Raw genomic sequence first — 22,102 nt, 5'->3', positions numbered from 1 at the left:
GTTAGAATGGAGGTGCATTAATAGATAAACCCCTGCCCCAATATAATATCAGGTTTTATCAGAATAAAGGTCACGTCAGACAAAGCATTTTAGGTGAGACCACGTTTCAAGTCTGTTCGTATCTCATCCTGGAGCTAGACTGATGTTATTTTCAAAGTAGGAATTTATAAAATGACACGTTGACTGTCTGCAGATTGTGTACTTTTTGAATAAAATTAAATGTACCTGCAAATTCAAAACTGCAATTTCACCCCATAGATTTGCAAGGGAGAGAGTGCATTGTGTGTCAGAGGATGTAGGTGTGTATGTATGTGTGGGAGAAGGAGGGAGTGTGTGTGTGAGGGAGTACTGTATATGTGTGTGAGAGCCTGTGTTTGAGAGACACTGTGCACCAGTATCAGAGATTATATGCCTATGAGAGAGTGAGTGAGTGTGTGTGTGTATGAGAGAAGGCCTGTGTGAGTGTGTTTGTGTGAGTGTGCGCGTGTGTGTCCATGTGTATGAGTATGCGTCTGAGTGTGTAGTGTGGCGGAGTCATCTGTAGTGTGACATGAACCCAATACCCCGGTTGAGGCCATCCTCATGGGTACTGAACATGGTGATGAGTCTCTGGCAGCTCTGCATTGTTGTGTGTCCTGAAGTGTTATAATGGAAAGGGAAAAAAAGAAACGATTTTTTAAAATTGAGAGGTAGGTTATTTTTTTTTTGCTATTTTCTCATTCTCAAGTGAACATCATCAACCCAGCCAATTTTGGAATTTCAGCTAATTGAAGAAGATGAAGTAATTGATACAAATGTCACCCACATCTTCATTGTTCATGACATCCTGTAAGTTGTAATGATGCCTTGTCATTGTTTTATTCATCATGTACAGGGACAATTTCCTTGTTGACCTCTTTTGCTTTGACAAAAATAGAGCAGAATTGAGAAGATACTCTGGACCTCGAATGGCCACTTTCCAACACTGTATTCCATCTGCCACTTCCTGTCCAAGTTCATTATAGTCTTCCCTCCTTCTTCAACACCACCTGTCCTTCCACCAATCTCTGTGTCACCTGAAATCTTAGCACCAAGACCCTCAATTTCTTCTTCTTCGAGATTGTTAATGTATAACATGAATAGTTGTTTCCCAACACTGACTCCTGCAGAACTCAACTAGTTACCAGTTGCCACCTTGAAAAAGATCCTTTTATGTCCACTCTCTGCTTTTTGCCAATCACCCATCCTCTATTTATACCAGTGCCTTGCCTTACCATGGGCTCTTACCTTATTTTGCAGCTTCCTGTGCGGCACCTTGTCAGAGACCTTCTCGATATCCAATTAGATCATGTCCTCTGGTTCTCCTTTGTCTAACTTGCTCATTACTTCTTCAGATTTGTCAAGCATGATCTCCTATTATGAAGCTGTGCTGTTTCAGCCCTATTTTACATCACACTTCCAAGTACTCTGCAATCTTACCCTTTAAAAAGTTAACTCTAAAATCTTAACAATGGCCGCAATCAGGCCAACCGCCATATAATTTCCTCTATTCTGCCTCCTTCCTTTCTTAAACAGGGGTGTTACATTAGTAATTCTAAAATCCTCTTTGACCCTACCTGAATGACCACCACCAATGCCTTTGTAACCCCCTCTGCTATCTCCTTCAGAACTCTGGGGTGCAGTTCATCTGCTCAGTGGAAATATGGCAGTTACCCTGACAGAGAAGTTCATTGACCTTGTGCCTCTGCAGGCCATTCCTTGGCACAATTGAGGTGGCACGGATCTGAGTGGTGAACTCAGACTAGACCAGGACCCAGTGTCATGGCCTCCTCTGCCAGTCCTCCGGGAAGAGGGCGCCCCTCATTTGCAACATCCCATTCCCCAGGATCTCCAGGTCCCTGTCAGAGAATTGCGGCACCATCTTCCTCTTCTCCTGTGAACAAGAAGGGCAGCTCTGGAATGCAGGTGCTTGTCTGGGTGTCAGGGATGCTGGCCTGTTGGTGGATACCTGGTGAGTGGTAGGTTGTTTTGGGAATGGTGCATGGTAAGAATGCTCTAGCATTGAATGTGTGGGACACCATGAGGTCAGGCAAGTAGGTAATGAGATGTGGGCCGGAGATGTGTTGCTGGAAAAGCGCAGCAGGTCAGGCAGCATCCAGGGAACAGGAGAATCGACGTTTTGGGCATAAGCCCTTCTTCAGGAAGGGCTTATGCCCGAAACGTCGATTCTCCTGTTCCCTGGATTCTGCCTGACCTGCTGCGCTTTTCCAGCAACACATCTCCGGCTCTGATCTCCAGCATCTGCAGACCTCACTTTCTCCCCAGGTAATGAGATGTGTTTGGTAAGAGATAACAAAAAATCTCGCTAGGGCTCACAGTAGAAAACCCTCCAAAAGAAATTGATGCAGCTTGCAAAATTAAGATTAGACCAAACAGTACTGTTTAAGAAGATCCTCTGGCATGTAACACTTCTGTAAAATTACTGCATATAACAAAGTGTAATGATAAAACATTGAGCTTATTCAGTAATAATAAATCTTACCATTTAGCAAGAAACAGTTTGCAACAAATTGAACCACTAAACCCAGTTTGATCTAAGATCATTTGATTAACAAGTAATGTCTGAATTTTAAGTTAAATAAACGAAACGTAGAAAAGCCAATGAGATGTTTCTAATATGTTAGAATTTGCAGGATTTCAATTATCTTTCCTCTTCAGAAATTCAAGAGAAGTCAGCTCTTCCCTTTCAACTTCAAGTTGGCTTCGGGCTCCCTGATGGTAAATGTGTCGACAGGATTATCACCCAGGAGCAGCCAACAACGAAACACAGGTAACCGGGCACTAAAATAAAACAAAGAACTGCAGATATTGGAGATCTGAAATAAAACAGAAGTCAGCAGGTCTGGCAGCATCTATGGGAAGAAAGTTAAGTTAACGTTTCAAATCTGGCGACTGTTTATCAGATGCTGCCAATCTGCTGAGTTTCGCCAGTGATTTCTGTTCCTGTCACAGGGAATTGGGACTGTCCAGAAGAGCTAGTTTTCCATTTTCTTATTTATTTAGCAAATACAAATCCCCAAAACATGATGATCAGTATGACTCTGGGATGCTTTGACAATCTGGTGAACCTTGGTGTGAATGTCCACTGGTCCTTTGAAGGTAGTGCAACAGGTAGATAAAGTGATTAAAAAGGTGTATGGGATATTTGCCTTAATTAGCTGAGGTACAGAGTCTAAGGGAAAGGAGATGATGCTGTAACTAACATTGGTTAGACCACAGCTGCAGTGTTGTATGTGGTTCTATACTCCATATTATAAGACGGATGTGATAGCACTGAAGAAGGTGCTATCATGGTTTTAATCATGAAGGGACATCGAATAAACCGGAGTGAATGAAATCATAGAATCCCTACGATGTGGAAGCAGGCTGTTCAACCCATCGAGTCCGCACTGACTCCCCGAAGAACATCCCACCTAGACCTGCCCCTCCCCATCCCTGTAACCCTGCATTTCCAATTGTTAATCCACCTAGTCTGAACATCGTTGGATACTTTTGGGCAATTGAGCAAATCCACCAAACCCACACATCTTTTGTTTTCCTTGGAGCAGATAGTACTAATTGGGGGCCAGGACTGAGATGCATAATATTATGGGAGGCACAAGAAACTTTTCCCCTTGGTGGGGGGAAGCGGGGGGTAAATGGCTGGAAGTATAGATTTAAGTTAGGGGACAGGAGATTTGGGGGGATGTGAGTGAAGTTTTTTTTTAACTCAGAGGATGTTGAGAATCTGGAACTCACTTCCTGTAAGGATGACATTTAAGAAATATTTAGATGTGCACTTGCAATGCCAGGGCACACAGGGCTATGGGTCAAGTGATGGAAAGTGGGATTAGAATAGTTAAATGAATAAGAGAAAAGAACTGCAGGTACTGGATTTGAAACAAACAAAAACAGAAATTGCTGGAGAAACTCAGGCCGTCTGGCAGCATGTGTAAAGAGAAAACAGAGTTAACATTTTGATTTCAGTGACCAGCACTCCAGCAGTCTCTGTTTTTAATGTAGTTTGGTGGTGGCTCTTTCCTGGTGCAGAGTTGATAGGCTGATGGGCCTTTTTCCTGTGCAGTAGACTTCTATAACTCCAAAACCAAGCAGACATTTCATTTTCTGAGTTTAAGGCGATATGTCCATTAATTGGTCTTTCGATGGGACACATAGGAATATGCAGAACTGTTAGTGCCTCAGGTACTGAGGCTGCTTTGATGGGGGCTTGTTCCACAGATTTTGCTGCTGCTGTCTGTGCTTTACACCACAATGCATCACTCAGTTTCTCTGTATTGAACTTTATCCACCATCTATATGTCCACTCCAATGGTTTGTCAATGTCTTTTGGAGTTCTGCACTGTCCTCCTCAGAAATCTTTCCAAGTTTTGTATCATCTGCAATCTTTACCGTTGTTCTCTGTATGCCAAGATCCAAATCGTTGGATCTTGGCATACAGATCCAGCAAAAGCAAATGTCCCAACACTGACCCCTGCAGAATTTTCCTGAATAGCTGAAACATATCCGTTGACTATTCCTCTCTGTTTCCTATCACTCAGCCAGTTTTGTTGCTCCTGTCTCTTTTATATGAAGACCTATAACTTCCCTTACAAATCTGTTGTGTGGCACTTAACCAAATTCCTAATGTAAGTCCACGGACAGCATGCAACAAATAAATGAAAATTATTTTCCCCTTTGAAATCCATGCTCCGCTCCTTAATTTACACAAAATTAATTTTTACAGAATTTGCCATGCCCCTAGTCAAGCTGTTCCAGTACAGCTACAACACTGGCATTTACCTGACAATGTGGAAAATTGCCCAGATAAATCCTGTGCACAAAAATCAGAACATATCCAAGCCAATCAATTCCCACTCCATCAGTCTACTCTCGATCCCCAGTAAAGTGATGGACGGTGTCAGTAACAGAGCTATCAAGCAGCACCTGCTCAGCTATAACCTGCTCAGTGATGCTGTTTGGGTTCCCCCGGGGTCACTCAGCTCCTGATCTCATTACAGCCTTGGGTCAAATATGGACAATAGGAGCTGGATTCCAGAGGGGAGGGGGAGAGAAATTGCCCTGATTAAGGCCCCATTTAACCAAATGTGGCATCAAGGACCTTCAGCAAAACTGGGTTCAATGGGAATCGGGAAAAAACTCTCTCCATTGGTTGGAGTCACACTTGGTACAAAGGAAAATAGTTGTGGTTGTTAGAAGTCAATCATCTTAACTCCAGAGCACTTTGCATTAACTCCTCCGGAGAGTGTCCTTGACCCAACCATCTTTAGCTACTTCATCATCAGATCAGAGGTAATGATATTCCCTAATGATTATTGCTGGATGCTATAGGTGGACCTGCATAAGGGATTTGGCTCAGTGGTCCGCAGTGCTGCCTCATAGCACCAGGGACCCAGGTTTGATTCCTTGGGTCACTGTCTGTGTGGAGTTTGCACATTCTCCCAGTGCCTACGTGGGTTTCCTCCGGGTGCTCCAGTTTCCTCCCACAGTCCAAAGTAGTGCAGGTTCGGTGAATTGGCCATGGGAAATGCAGGGTTACGGGATAGGGAAGGGGGGAATGGATCAGGGTGGGATGCTCTTTGGAAGGACAGTGTTAAGTCAATGGGCTGAATGGCCTGTTTCCACACTGTAGACATTCTATGATTCTCTGACTACACAATATTCAGCAACATTTACATCTCCTCACACAGACACAGTCCATTTCCCAAAGTAGCAAAACCCAGAGAATATCCAGGTTTGGCATGACAAGGGACAAGAAACGTTCATTCCACAGAAGTGCCACACAGTGACCATCTCAAACAAGAGAGAATCCCTCATGAGCAATATCCTGTGACCAGAATCTCAATTGGACTCACCACGTAAATAGAGTGACTGAGGCTAGGAGCCCTGCAGCAAGTAATTCACTTCCTGATTTCCCCAAAGCATCTCCACCATCTACAAGGCACAAGTCAGGAGTGCGATGGAATACTCCCCACTTGTCTGGATGGGTGCAGCTCCAATAACACTCAGGAAGCTTGACACCGTCCAGGTAAAACAAACCCTTTATTGGCACCACATCCACAAAGATTCATTCAGTTCACACTGTGACAGCACGTGCACCAACCACAAGACGCACTGCAGAAATTCCCCAAGGTTCTATAGCATCTTCCAAACTCACAACGACTTCCCTGGAGATGGACAAAGGCAGAAAGTACATGGGAACATGACCCTGTGCAAGTTCTCTTCCAAGGCACTTATCATCCTGACTTGTTCCTTCACTGTCACTGAGTCCAAGATCTTGGAACTCCCTCCCTAACAGCATTATGGGTGCACTTACAACAAATGAACTACAGCAGCTCAAGAAGCCAGCTCTTGCCACCTTCTCAAGAACAAGTAGGAACAGGCAATAAATGCTGGACAAGCCGCTGATGTCTATAGACCACATAAATGAATTAATAACAAGGCCATGGGCAGTAGATGCCTGGGAGTCCTGCCACCAGTACATTCCCATCCAACCACAATGCGTATTTAAGTCCATTCTACCTGCTCCAGAGATGTGCAATTGTATCTTTGAATAGTTGATTAGCTTGGAGCTAGGTCACTGTTCCTTCACTGCCACCGAATCAAAATCCTGGAACTCTCTTCCTGAAAGCACTGTGGGTGGCCCTATCCCTGAGGATTGGGGGTAGGGCTGAGGACTGCGTTAACTCAGTACCCACCTTCTACAGGCCATTTAGTGATGGGTAATAAATCCATGCCAACCAGTGACACCCACATCCCATGAGCAAAATGTACAAAAAAATGTTGTAGATCAGAAGTTTAAACAGAAAATGTTTCAAGAAACTCTAATGATTCTTTTTATCAGATCATTAATTCTTTCAATCGATTATACCTTCAATACCTTGATATAAAACGCAAAAGCAATAGTTTTGATCCAGAGCTAGTTAATACTGCAATGTATGCTGTGAATATTCATTGCTTAAACATGAATTTCTAAATGTTTATTGGGATAATGCAGTGACTAGTAGTGAAATTATTCTTGGACCAATGATTTATAAACAAGCACATGTCCTTAATGTTTTAGAGACTTTGCTCAAAGCTGTATCTTTTTTCAACTGCATTATTTGATTCGTTGACTCAATGAAAAGATTAATCTTTAGTAATATTCCCGTTTGAGAAATTGAAGTTTGCAAGTAGTTTTGCAAGTTCCTGTCCAAATATTTCACCCAGAAATAACAAATGTGCCATAATTATCACAGAATTGTCAAGATGGGGAAAGACCAGAGAAGAAAAACTTGCCGCATGGATATTACTAAAGGTCATGCCAAGGAATTCAAAATTCTTTACTCTGGGGCAGAGAATTTTTATGAATTTTTTATGAAATGCTATCAATCAGACACAGGAAAAAATGTTGTAGAATGTGAATTGGTCTGTAGAAATTAACTTAATTCTTGGTAGTGTGGATGTGCAGAGGGATCTTGGTGTCCATGTACATAGATCCCTGAAAGTTGCCACTCAGGTGGATAGTGCTGTTAAGAAGGCTTACGGTGTGTTGGGTTTCATTGGTAGAGGGATTGAGTTCCGGAGCTGCAATATCATGCTGCAACTATACAAAACGCTGGTGCAGCCACACTTGGAATATTGTGTACAGTGCTGGTCCCCATATTTCAGGAAGGATGTGGAGGCATTAGAAAAGGTACAGAGGAGATTTATCAGGATGTTGGCTGGTCTGGAGGGAAGGTCTTATGAGGAAAGGCTGAGAGACTTGGGTCTGTTCTCATTGGAGAGAAGAAGGCTAAGAGGGGATTTGATAGAGACATACAAGATGATCAGAAGATTAGATAGGGTAGACAGTGAAAGTCTTTTTCCTAGGATGATGACGTCAGTGTGTACGAGGGGACATAGCTACAAATTGAGGGGTGATAGATTTAAGACAGATGTTAGAGGCAGGTTCTTTACGCAGAGAGTGGTAAGGGCGTGGAATGCCCTACCTGCTAATGTAGTCAACTCAGCCACATTAGGGAGATTTAAACAATCCTTAGATAAGCACATGGATGATGATGGGACAATATGGGGGGACAAGCTGAGAATAGTTCACAGGTCGGTGCAACATCGAGGGCCGAAGGGCCTGTTCTGCGCTGGATTGTTCTATGTTCTATGTTCTAATTGTTGAAGGCAGGAATCCTGGAACTGACCAGATCTTGCCCTTAAGTAAATCAGAGCACAGTTGGAACATATTTTGTGGAAGGTAATGCTGATTAAAGATAAGAGTGTACAGATGTCAAAGAGAGCAAGAGAGGAATCAAAATGAAAATTAAAATCATTGACAGTGAAGAGCTGCTAAAAACAGTTCGAGTGAGGGGAGGAGTTTTTAACTGTGCGGCTGGGATTCGAGAGGAAGAAGAACATTAATTTCAAAGAAGGAGCTGATTTTGACTTGACTTATTATTGTCACGTACAGAGATACAGTGAAAAGTATTGTATTGCGTGCTCACCAGATAAATCATACCTTATATGAATACGTCAGGGTCACAGGACAGAATTCAGAATACAGTTCTGCTGTAACGCTGTAGTTCTGCACTCATACAATCCTGTGTTATAAGAAAATTGAGTAATAGCCGCACCATCTAAACTAATGGGGCATCCCCAATTTGTCAATCACATTACAACAAATTCACAGTAATGAAACATATGTTATAACAGAACGGCCCCCGCAGTGTTACAGCTACAGAGAAGGTGCAGAGAAATATAATATATCAGAGGTCCATTCATAAGTCTGATAACAGCAGGGAAGAAACTATTCTTAAGTCTGTTGGTGGGTGCTTTCAAACATTTGTATCTTCTGCCCGATGTAAGATGATGGAGGAGGGTATAATCAGGGTTGGTGGGGTAGAACATAGAACATAGAGCATTACAGCGCAGTACAGGCCCTTCAGCCGACCTGTGGAACCAATCTGAAACCTATCCATCCTACACTGTTCCATTCTCGTCCATATGTCTATCCAATGACCATTTAAAGGCCCTTAAAGTTGGTGAGTCTACTACTGTTGCAGGCTGTGTGTCCCACACCCCTGCTACTCTCTGAGTAAAGAAACTACCTCTGACATCTGCCCTATATCTATCACCCCTCAATTTAAAGCTATGTCCCCTCGTGCTCGCCATCACCATCTGAGGAAAAAGGCTCTCCCTGTCCACCCTATCTAATCCTCTGATCATCTTGTATTTTTAGATTAGATTAGATTAGAGTGTAGAAACAGGCCCTTCGGCCCAACAAGTCCACACCGACCCGCCGAAGCGAAACCCACCCATACCCCTACATTTACCCCTTACCTAACACTACAGGCAACTTAGTATGGCCAATTCACCTGACCCTGCACATCTTTGGATGGTGGGAGGAAACCGGAGCACCCGGAGGAAACCCACGCAGACACGGGGAGAACGTGCAAACTCCACACAGTCAGTCGCCTGAGGCGGGAATTGAACCCGGGTCTCTGGCGCTGTGAGGCAGCAGTGCTAACCACTGTGCCGCCAAATTGTATGTCTCAATTAAGTCACCTCTTAATCTTCTTCTAATTAAAACAGCCTCAAGTCCCTCAGCCTTTCCTCATAAGACCTTCCCTCCATACCAGGCAACATCCTGGTAAATCTCCGCTGCACCCTTTCCGATGTTTCCACATTCTTCCTATAATGCGGTGACCAGAACTGTACACAATACTCCGAGTGCGGCCGCACTAGAGTTTTGTACAGCTGCAGCATGACCTCGTGGCTCTGAAACTCAATCCCACCACCAATTAAAGCTAACACACCGTATGCATTCTTAACAACCCTATCAACCTGGGTGGTAACTTTCAGAAATCTATGTACCTGGGCACTGAGATCTCTCTGCTCATCCATACTACCAAGAATCTTACCATTAGTCCAATACTTTCTATTCCTGTTGCTCCTTTCAAAATGAATCATCTCGCATTTTTTGACATTAAACTCCATTTGCCACCTCTCAGCCCAGCTCTGCAGCTTATCGATGTCTCTCTGTAACCTACAACATCCTTTGTCACTATACACAACTCCACTGACTTTAGTGTCATCCGCAAATTTACTAAACCCATCCTTCTATGCCTACATCCAGGTCATTAATAAAAATGACAAACAGCAGTGGACCCAAAAGAGATCCTTGCAGTACACCACTTGTAACTGAACTCCAGGAGGAAATTTCCCATCAAACACCACCCTGTCTTCTTTCAGCTAGCCAATTTCTGATCCAAAACACTAAATCACTCTCAATCCCATGCCCCCGTATTTTGTACAATAGCCTACTGTGGGGAACCTTATCGAACGCTTTGCTCAAATCCATGTACACCACATCAACTGCTTTACCCTCATCCACCTGTTTGGTCACCTTCTCAAAGAACTCAATAAGGTTTGTGAGGCACGACCTACCCTTCACAAAACTGTGTTGACTATCCCTAATCAGCTTATTCCTCTCTAGATGATTATAAATCCTATCACTTATAACCCTTTCCAACACTTTACCTACAACTGAAGTAAGGCTTACAGATCTATAATTTCCAGGGTTGTCTCTACTCCCCTTCTTGAACAAGAGAACAACATTTGCTAACCTCCAGTCTTCTGGTACTATTCCTGTAGACAATGACGACATACAGATCAAAGCCAAAGGCTCTGCAATTCCTTCCTGGCTTCCCAGAGAATCCCAGGATAAATCCCATCTGGCCCAGCGGCTTTACTAATTTTACACCTTGCAGAATTGCTAACACCTTCTCCTTGTGAACCTCAATCCCATCTAGTCTAGTAGCCTGTATCTTTGTATTCTCCTCGATAACACTGTTTTTTCCAGTGTGAATACTGACGAAAAATATTCATTTAGTACTTCTCCTCAGATTCCATGCACAACTTCCCAATACTCCCCTTGATTGGCCCTAATCTTTCTCTCACCACTCTTTTATTCCTGATATACCTGTAGAAAGCTTTAGGGGTTTCCTCGATCCTACATGCCAACGATGTCTCATGTCTCCTCCCGACTTGTCTTAGTTCTCTCTTTAGGTCCTTCCGGGCTAACTTGCAATTGTCAAGCGCCTGAACTGAGCCTTCACATCTCATCTTAACAATAAGCCTCTTCTTCCTCTTGACAAGAGGTTCAACTTCCTTAGTAAACCACAGCTCCTGCGCTCAACCACTCCCACCCTGCCTGATTGATGATGTTGGCTGTTTCCCTGAGGCAGTGGGATGTGGAGGTGGGGTCAATGGAACGAAGCCTGGTTTTTGAAATGGACTGGGTTGTGATCTTAACATTCTGTAATTTCCTGTGTTTCTGGGCAGAGCTGTTGGCATAACAAGCTGTGATGCATCTGGATAGGTTCCTTTCTATAGTACATCTGTAAAATTAGTAAGAGTCCTTGTGGACATGCCAAATTTCCTTGGCCTAATGAGGAAGTAGATCATTGGTGATGTTTACTCCTTGGAGCTTAAAGCACTCAACCAGCTCCACCTCAGCACAATTTATACAGGCAGGAGCGTGTTCACTCTGCTTCCTGACATTGAGGGACAGCGTGTTGTGTTTACACCATGCCACTAAGCTGTCTGTCCCCTTCTTCTACTCTGTCTTGTCGTCATTTGAGTTCTGACCCACTACAGTGGTGTCATTAGCAAATTTGTAAATGGAGTTCGAGCTGAATTTGACCACACAGTCATGAAAGTGTAAGGTATATAGTATAAGGTGTACGGTATAAGTTGTATAGTATAAGTTGTATAGTATAAGGTGTATAAGGTGTACAGTATAAGGTGTATAGTATAAGGTGTATAGTATAAGATGTATAGTATAAGGTGTACAGTATAAGGTGTACAGTATAAGATGTATAGTATAAGGTGTTTGGTATAAGGTGTACAGTATAAGATGCATAGTATAAGGTGTACAGTATAAGGTGTACAGTATAAGATGTACAGTATAAGGTGTATAGTATAAGGTGTATAATATAAGGTATACAGTATAAGGTGTATAGTATAAGGTGTATAAGGTGTACAGTATAAGACGTATAGTATAAGGTGTACAGTATAACGTGTACAGTATAAGGTGTATAGTATAAGATGTATAGTATAAGATGTACAGTATAAGGTGTACAGTATAACATGTACAGTATAAGTTGTATAGTATAAGGTGTACAGTATAAGGTGTGCAGTATAAGGTGTATAGTATAAGGTGTATAGTATAAGGTATACAGTATAAGGTGTATAGTATAAGGTGTACAGTATAAGGTGTACAGTAAAAGGTATACAGTATAAGGTGTACAGTATAAGGTGTACAGTATAAGGTGTATAGTATAAGGTGTATAGTATAAGGCATACAGTATAAGGTGTATAGTATAAGGAGTACAGTATAAGGTGTATAGTATAAGATATATAGTATAAGGTGTACAGTATAAGGTGTACAGTATAACGTGTACAGTATAAGGTGTATAGTATAAGATGTATAGTATAAGGTGTACAGTATAAGGTGTACAGTATAACGTGCACAGTATAAGTTGTATAGTATAAGGTGTAAAGTATAAGGTGTATAGTATAAGGTATACAGTATAAGGTGTATAGTATAAGGTATATAGTACACAGCTGAATACACAGCCTTCCAGGTAACCAGTATTGAGGATTATTGCAGAGGAGGTGTTGTCACCATCCTTATTGGTTAGAGTCTGTGGGTCAGGAAGTCAAGGATCCAGTTACAGAGGATGGAGCAGACTCCTCAGTCTTTGGGTTTGGAGATAGGCTTTATTGGAATTATAGTGTTGACGGTGGAGACAGTCATTAAGTAAGAGTCTGACATAGATGTCCTTGTTATCCAGATGTTCTAGGGATGAGTGTAGGCCAGGGAAGTGGCGTCTACCACGGACCTGTTGTGATGGGAGGAAAATTGTAGTGAATCAAGGTATAGTGTGAGCCCAGTTTGGTGACTTAAGGCCAATTAGTTTGATATCGGTTGAAAGCACAATACTGTGATGCTGGAAATCTGAAATAAAATGTGGTCTGTTGAAGTCATATTGAATTTAAAATATTAACTTTCTCTCTCAGTGGATATTGCTAGACCTGCTGAGTTTCTTCAGCAATTTCTGTTTCTATTTTGGTTTAAGATCAGTGGTGGGTTAGGTTTTTGAAATATTAACGAGAGGAAATATTAACAGACAACTTAGAGAAGTTTGAGTTAATTAAAGAGAGCTAGCACAGATTATAAAAGTCAAATTTCATTTGAGTAATTATTTTGAATCTTTTTGAAATCTAGGATTTTGATAGCGAGAGAGCAATCAATGTGGTTCAAGTAGATTTTAAGAAAGCATTTGACAAGGTAACATACAAAAAGATTGGTTCATAAGATTGTGGTTCATGGGTTAGAAGGATCATCGCCAGCTTGAATAAAAATTGGCTTTTGGACAGCAATCATTGACTTGCAGTTTTTCAGGGAGGTAAAAACAAGATCCCCAGATGCTGGAAACCAGATTCTAGATTAGAGTGGTGCTGGATATTTCCAGAATCAGTGCTACAATAATGTACAAATGGATTTATTCTTGGATATTGGAATACAGATTAAATTTCAAACTTTGACAATGATTGCAAATTTGGAGGAGGGACAAAGAATTAGGGCGCCAAACAACTGCAGCAAGTCATAGACGAATAAAATGAGTTGACAGGTGTCAGATGGACTTTAATACAGGAAACTGTGAAATGATATATTTTGGCAAAATGACTGTAGAGGGACAATATAAATTTAATGGCATTATTCTAACAAGTGAGTTGTGAAAGAGGGACTTGGAGAGCATGTGCATTGATCTTGGAAGATGGATGTAGTAATGATAAAGCCCAGCTGTTGATTTTAGAGTATCTGTGATGTAAGCTATCTAATATAGGTGATTGCCAAGCTGTAAGTAATTTTCAGAGTTTATTGAGTTTGTTAAGAAGTAGCAGTTTAGATTTGATCCATTACTTAATTAGATAAAGAAAATATACAACTGTGACGATTGGGCATGGTGCATTGATAGCAGAGGGTAAACAGACTACTGGCATGGAATGCTTTGGTCTTGTACAAGTGATGGGGGCAGCATCCTGCTCTCTGGCCAAGGAGTTAGTGAGCCCTTCCCTTGGTCTTCCTCTTCCCCTCTGGTCCATCTTTCATCTGCCTAGTGGGGACTGCTCAATGAAAACTGTTGCCTGGAGACCACCCAATGAGAACTGCTGCTTCCAAGGGCTGCTTGATGAGAACTACCCAGAAAAGAACTCCCCTCTGCTCTGGGCACTTACTGTACCTTATTTCTAGGGCAGGTAACTTCCACTGTGTCCATCAATTATCTGAATCCTTTTGGTCAGTGGCCATGGGACAGCCATTCATGATGTTAGGTGATTGTTGTTCCCTTGCCCAACATCATCTGAGGCGTGGCTTTCATTCCTTCCAAGAACAAAACATTTCAGAAACAATGCTCTGATATGAGGGTGCACTTGGCACCCGATAAACTGTTAGCATTAGTTTAGTGGGCATTGTGACCTCCGTGTTTTGGAAAGTTAATTACTGTTGTAGTAGCTGTTAAATGAAATCTCATACTACACAGCACACTACTAAGAAATTTCCGTTCTTAGGGAATCGCAATATGCAACACACTTTCTGAAAGATAAGTTCATTGAGCGGGTCAGTGGAGATTTACCAGAGTGATTCCCAAGGATTGAAATTTTATCTAAGATATAGGTTTGGTGAAATTGGATTCATTTTCCATGGCGTAAATGAGATTGAGAGGAGGTTTGTTAGATGTTTACAAGATTATGTGATGAGGACCTGAAAATAAACTGTCAGGGCTGTAAGAAAAGACTAGATAGCTCCACTGTGAGCCCATTTCAGTCTTATGGCTTCTGTGCTGCAAATGTTTCTGACTCTGTAGTCGGGAGAGTGTTGCTGGAAAAGCACAGTGGGTCAGACAGCATCCAAGGAGCAGGAGATTGATGTTTCGGGCAAAAACCCTTCATCAGGAATGAATCAGTGTAACTAATTAATATCTCATGGATGTGATCAGGGTAGGGATGTGACAGTATCAAGAGGAATAGATCATGTGATGGTACTGTACTTATAAGATATTTGTTCAGTGCTGTTTCTCTTGCAGAGAGGTGTTGGTATCGTGGTGCCAGGAGCAGTGTGGAAACAGCTTTAATCTCTCTGAGGTTTTAGAATTAGACAAAAGAAGCATGAGTGGGCGGAGTCAGGCTCACACAGACCCAGGGTTTTCGTTTTGCTTTCAGTGATGGTTTGGAGCTGGCTGTAGAAGCTGATAGGTCCTTCCCAAAAAGCTCGAGTGTCCTCTCTCTGCTGCTAGATTGTTTCTTTTGATGTTCCTTCCACCTGTATTGGGAATGAGATAGCACGTGAGGAAAATCTGCTTTGCTGAATTTACCTTTGCCATAGGTATGTTTATGGGATGCTGATATACTGGAACAGTTGCTTATTAGTAGTTTAAATTGTATATTATTTTGTTAAATATTTCAAGAGAGTTAAAGTTATGCGAATTCTTGTTTTGTTTGTATTTTAATTGTGTTGTAAGAATAAAGTGTGTTCTGTTTAAAGCATAGTCATGGACTAATTGAATTACATCTGTCTTACACGTCTTTAAATAAAATAATTCCTTGATATATTTTGACAATTGAGCATGGCCAACCCACCGTAACCTACACTTCCCTGGGCACTATTGCTAATTTAGCATGGCTAATCCACCCTAACCTACACATCCCTGAAAACCATGGGTTAATTTATCGTGGCCAATCCAGTCTAAACTGCATATCCCTGGACATTATGGGACAATTTAGCCTGGCGACTCCACCCTCCCTGGTCACTATGAATAATTTAGCATGGCTAATCCAGCCTAACCTGCACATCCCTGGGCACTATGGGTAATGTAGTATTGCCAATCCACCCTAACCTATACATGCCTGAACACCATGGGGTAATTTGGCATGGTCAATCTACCCTAACCTACATATCCCTGAAAGCTACAGAACAATTTAGCACAGCCAATCCTTCCTAAATTACACATCCCTGGGCACTACGGGACAATTTAGCGTGGCCAGTCTACCCAAACCTACACATCCCTGAACACCATGGGGTAATTTAGCAAGGCCAATCCAGTTTAACCTACACATCCCTGGGCACTATGAATAATTTAGTATTGCTAATCCACCCTAACCTACACATGCTTGAACACCATAGGGGAATTTAGCATGGTCAATCTACCCTAACCTACATATCCCCGAACATTACAAGACAATGTAGCATGACCAACCCACCCGAACGTGCGGATTCCTGGGCACTATGGATTATTTAGCATAATCAATCCACCATAATCTGCACTTCCCTGGACTCTGGGTAATTTAACATGGCAACTCCACTCTAACCTGCATTTTCTTGGGCACTATGGGACAATTTAGTATGAATAATCCACCCTAACCTTCACATACTGGGGCACTATGGATAATTTAGAATAGCCAATGCAACTAAACCTGCACATCCCTGGACACTATGGGAGAATTTAGCATGGCCAACCCACCCTAAACTGCACATTTCCAGGCACTATGGGTAATTTAGCATGGCCGATCCACCCTAACCTACACTTTGCTGAAAACCATAGGGTAATTTAGCATGGTCAATCCACCCTAACCTAATTATCCCTGAACACTTGGAGACAATTTAGCATGGTCAATCCACCCTAACCTGCACATCCATGGGCACTATGGGTAATTTAGTATGGTCAATCCACCCTAACCTACACATCCATGGGCACTATGGGACAACTCAGCATGAACATTCCACCCTAGCCTTCACATACCCGGGCATTATGGGTAATTTAGAATAACCAATGCAGCTAAATCTACATATCCCTTGACACAACGGGACGATTTAGCATGGCCAACCCACCCGAACCTGCACATTCCTGGGTATTATGGATTACTTAGCATAACCAATCCACCCTAACCTGCACTTCCCTGGACTCTATGGGTAATTTAGCATGGTCAATCCACCCTACCCTGCACTTCCCTGGACTCTATGGGTAATTTAGCATGGTCAATCCACCCTAACCTGCACTTTCTTGGACTCTATGAGTAATTTAGCATGGTCAATCCACCCTAACCTGCAAATCCTGGACACTATGAGTAATTTAGCATGGTCAATCCACCCTAACCTGCACTTCCCTGTGCACTATGGGTAATTTAGCATGACCAATCCACCCTAACCTGCACTTCGCTGGACACTATGAGTAATTTAGCATGGTCAATCCACCCTAACCTGCACTTCCCTGGACTCTACGGGTAATTTAGCATTGTCAATCCACCCTAACCTGCACTTCCCTGGGCTCTATGGGTAATTTAGCATGGTCAATCCACACTAACCTGCACTTCCCTGGGCACTATGGGTAATATAGCATGGCTAATCCACCCTAACCTGCACATCCCTGAACACCATGGGGTAATATAGCATGGCTAATCCACCCTAACCTACACATCCCTGAACACCATGGGGTAATACAGCATGGCTAATCCACCCTAACCTACACACCCCTGAACACCATGGGGTAATATAGCATGGCTAATCCACCCTAAACTACACATCCCTGGTCACTATGAATAATTTAGAATGGCCAATCCACCCTAACCTACACATGCCTGAACACCATGGGGTAATTTAGCATGGCCATGGGGTAATTTATTCACAGCCTGACCTACATATCTTTGAAAGCTGTGGGACAAATTAGCATGGCCAATCCTTCCTAAACTACTCAATCCTGGGCACCACGGGACAATTTAGCATGGCCAACCTACCCATATCCCCGAACATTATGGGACAATTTAGCATGGCCAACCCACACAAACATGCACAATCCTGGGCACTATGGGTTATTTAGCATAACCGATCCACCCTAATCTGTACTTCCCTGGACTCTAGGGTCATTTAGCATGGTCAATCCACTCTAACCTGCACATCCCTGGGCACTATGGGATAATTTAGTATGAACAATCAGTCCTAACCTTCACATTTCTGGGCACTATGGATAATTTAACATGGCTAATCTACCCTAACCTACACATCCCTGAACACCAGGGGATAATTTAGCATGGCCAATCCACCCTAACCTGCTCATCCCTGGGCACTATGGGACAACTTAGCGCAACAAATCTATCCTAACCTGCATATCCCTGGGCATTATGGATAATTTAATATGGATTAAAGTGGTGCGGGAAAAGCACAGCAGTTCAGGCAGCATCCGAGGAGCTGGAAAATCGACGTTTCGGGCAAAAGCCCTTCATCAGGAAGGGCACATTCCTGATGAAGGGCTTTTGCCCAAAACGTCGATTTTCCTGCTCCTCGGATGCTGCCTGAACTGCTGTGCTTTTCCAGCACCACTTTAATCTAGAATCTGGCTTCCAGCATCTGCAGCCCTTGTTTTACCTGGATAATTTAATATAGCCAATCCGCCCTAACTTGCAAATCCCTGGATGCTACGGGGTAATTTAGCCTGGTCAATCCACCCTAACCTGCACATTCTGGACACTATGGGTAATTTAACACAGTCAATCCACAATAACCTGCACATCTCTGGACACAATGGGCAATTTAGCATTACCAATCCACCCTAACCTGCACATCATTAGGCACTATGGGACAATTTATTATGGGCAATTCAGTCTAACCTGCCCATCCCTGGATACTATGGGGCAATTTAGCATGGCCAATCCACACTAAACTGCACATCTCTGAGCACTATGGGTAATTTAACATGGCCCATCCACTCTAACCGATATATCCCTGAAGACTATGGGACAAATTAAACATGGCCAATCCTCCCTAATCTGCGCATACCTGGGGCAAAACAGGACAATTCAGCAAGGCCAATCCACCCTAAACTGAACATCCTGGACATTATGGACAATTTAGCATAACCAATCCACTTTAACCTGCACATCCTTGGGCACTTTGGAACAATTTAGCACGATCAATCCACCTTAACCTGCACATTACTAAGCACTATGGGTAATTTAGCATAGCCAATCCACCCTAACCTGCACATCCCTGGACACTAAGGCACAATTACTCATGGCTGAGAAATGGCAGATGGAGTTTAACCTGGATAAATGTGAAGTGGTGCATTTTGGAAGGTCGAACTTGAATGCTGAATATAGGATTAAAGACAGGATTGTTGGCAGTGTGGAGGAACAGAGGGATCTTAGTGTGCAAGTTCATAGATCCTTCAAAGTTGCCACCCAAGTGGATGGGGTTGTTGAGAAAGCATATGGTGTTGGCTTTCATTAACAGGGGGATTGACTTTAAGAGCCGTGAGGTTTTGCTGCAGCTCTACACATCCCTGGTGAGACCACACTTGGAATATTGTGTCCGGTTCTGGTCGCCCTACTATAGGAAAGATACAGAGGCTTTGGAGAGGGTGCAAAGGAGGTTTACCAGGATGCTGCCTGGACTGGAGGGGTTGCCTTCTGAAGAAAGGTTGACTAAACCCGGACTTTTCTCTCTGGAGAGAAGCAGGGAGAGAGGTGACCTCATCAAGGTATACAAGATAATTAGAGACATGGATAGAGTCAATAGCCAGAGACTTTTCCCCAGGGCAATATTGACTGTTACGAGGGGTCATAGTTTTAAGTTATTAGGAGAAAGGTATAGAGGAGATGTCAGAGGAAGGTTCTTTATGCAGAGATCTGTGAATGCATGGAATGCGTTGCCAGCGGTGGTGGTGGAAGCAGAGACATTAGGGACATTTAAGCGACTGCTGGACATGCTCATGGATAGCAGTGTATTGAGGGGTGTGTAGGTTAGGTTATTTTATTTTAGATTAGGATTAATCCTCAGCACAACATCGTGGGCTGAAGGGCCTGATCTGTGCTGTATTTTTCTGTGTTCTATGTTCTATTAATATCTCTCTATCTGTCTCGCTCTCTCTCTCACACCGCCATCGCTGAGCTGATGGTCTCACTGCTGATCCTCATCCTCAGGTGGACAAAGAGAAGGGAATCTCGCTGCAGTTCCCTCAGTTCCTCTATGTCTGAGATGACCAGAAACCTGAGGATGCTGCAACCAGCCGACAGGTATCAGGAACAGGGGGCGCGGAGGGAGACAGAGAGACAGACACAAAAACAGACACAGAGGCACACAGGCTGAGCTGGAGGTGGGGAGAGAGAGAGCGAGACAGACAGACTGGGTGTGAGAGGAGAGAGAGAGACAGACAGACAGACACAGACTGGGTGAGGGTCAGAGGTGATGGGTTTGTCAGGTGCTATCAGGCAGAGGAACCTTGGCAAGTCACTGTAGTGTGTTTTGTAGATGGTACGTACTGCTGCTGCTGTGTGTGGGTGCTGGAAGGAGTGAGTTGCAGTGTCACACATATCCAGGCAAGTGGGGGATATTCCTTCACACTCCTGACTTGTGCCTTGTAGATGGTGGACAGGCTTTGGGAGAGAGTCAGGAGGGGAGTTACTTGATGCAAGCCTCTGACCTACTCTTGTAGCTGCTGTATTGATATGAAGTCCAGTTCACTTTCTGCTCAATGGTAACCCCCAACAAGCTCCCCCCCCCCCCCATCAAACCCCAAGATGTTGATTGTGCGTAGGGGAGTATCAGTGACGATAACACCATTGAATGTGAAGGTAGCGATGGTTCGATTCTCTCTCAGTGGTAACTCTCAGGATGTTGATAGTGGGGGTGTGGGGAGTGGGAGACGTGGTGGTAGGATTCAGTGACAGTAACACCATTGAATGGGGGTGATGGTTAGATTATCTCATATTGATGATGGGCATAGCTTGACATTTGTGTGGCATGAACATTCCTTGCCCCTTGTCAGCCTAAGCCTGGATATTGTCGAGATCTTGTCACATTTGAATATGAACTGCTTCAGGAACATCGAATGGAGCTGAATGTTGTGAAATGATCAGTGAACATCCCCATTCCTGACCTTACGATGGAGGGAAGGTCCTAGATGAAGCAGCTGGAGATGGTTGGGACCTAGGACATTAACCTGAGGAATGTGTGCAGTAATCGATGATTGTTTCATGGTCATCATTACTGAGACTAGGTTTGTTGCTGCTTGATTAAATTCCACTAGCTGCTGTTGGTTTTAGGGGGAGAGACCAGACTGGGGGACCACTGTTTAATAGCACCAGTTCACAAGTGGGTTTATTTGTTCGTCATCCCAAGATCTTCTGTGTCCTTCCAGGTTTGTTCAATCCTTTGCCAAAGACACAGCCCCTTTACACTTTCATATTTTTAGTTTCACAGTCTTCAGGTTAGAAAAATGGTGGAATAGACTGTCTCCAGGCTTGGGGTCTTCAACTGCAGAGAGATTCCAGCCAGGAGATCTGTTCAACTGCCCAGGCAAGGTGGCATCAGGCTGGTGATCGCTGGAATTCACAAATCAACAAACCAATGGGCAGCCAGTGCTGGATGATCCCACTGTATGCTTGCACACACACACCAACCGGTCTCATATCTCTCTCTCTCTCTCTCTCTCTACTGCAGCTGTATAAACACAGATTACAATGGTGTCCAGTTACTCGTCTTTTTTATCCCCCAAAATGCAACATTTACTTCCTCGGGCCTTGGTTTTTAAACAGTGAGAAATACAGAGAAGTTATAAAGCTGTAGATTTTACCTTTGGTCTGACTTGCATGTGACTGCCAGCAATGCAGTGACTCAAAGTTGCCCTCTGAGGAAGCCCAGCAAGTACCTCCATTCTGGGGCAATCATAATGGGCCTCACATTAGATTAGATTAGTTAGATTAGATTACTTACAGTGTGAAAACAGGCCCTTCGGCCCAACAAGTCCACACCGCCCCGCCGAAGCGCAACCCACCCATACCCCTGCATTTACCCCCTACCTAACACTACGGGCAATTTAGTATGGCCAATTCACCTGACCTGCACACCTTTGGACTGTGGGAGGAAACTGGAGCACCCGGAGGAAACCCACGCCGACACAGGGAGAACGTGCAAACTCCACACAGTCAGTCGCCTGAGGCGGGAATTGAACCCAGGTCTCTGGCGCTGTGAGGCAGCAGT

The sequence above is a fragment of the Chiloscyllium plagiosum genome, unplaced genomic scaffold, assembly GCF_037043375.1.
Source record: "Chiloscyllium plagiosum isolate Xiang-an unplaced genomic scaffold, Cpla_swu_hap1 HiC_scaffold_10, whole genome shotgun sequence".
Lineage (NCBI taxonomy): Eukaryota > Metazoa > Chordata > Chondrichthyes > Orectolobiformes > Hemiscylliidae > Chiloscyllium > Chiloscyllium plagiosum.
The sequence above is the reverse complement of the archived record's forward strand: the minus strand, read 5'-3'. Positions refer to the sequence as shown.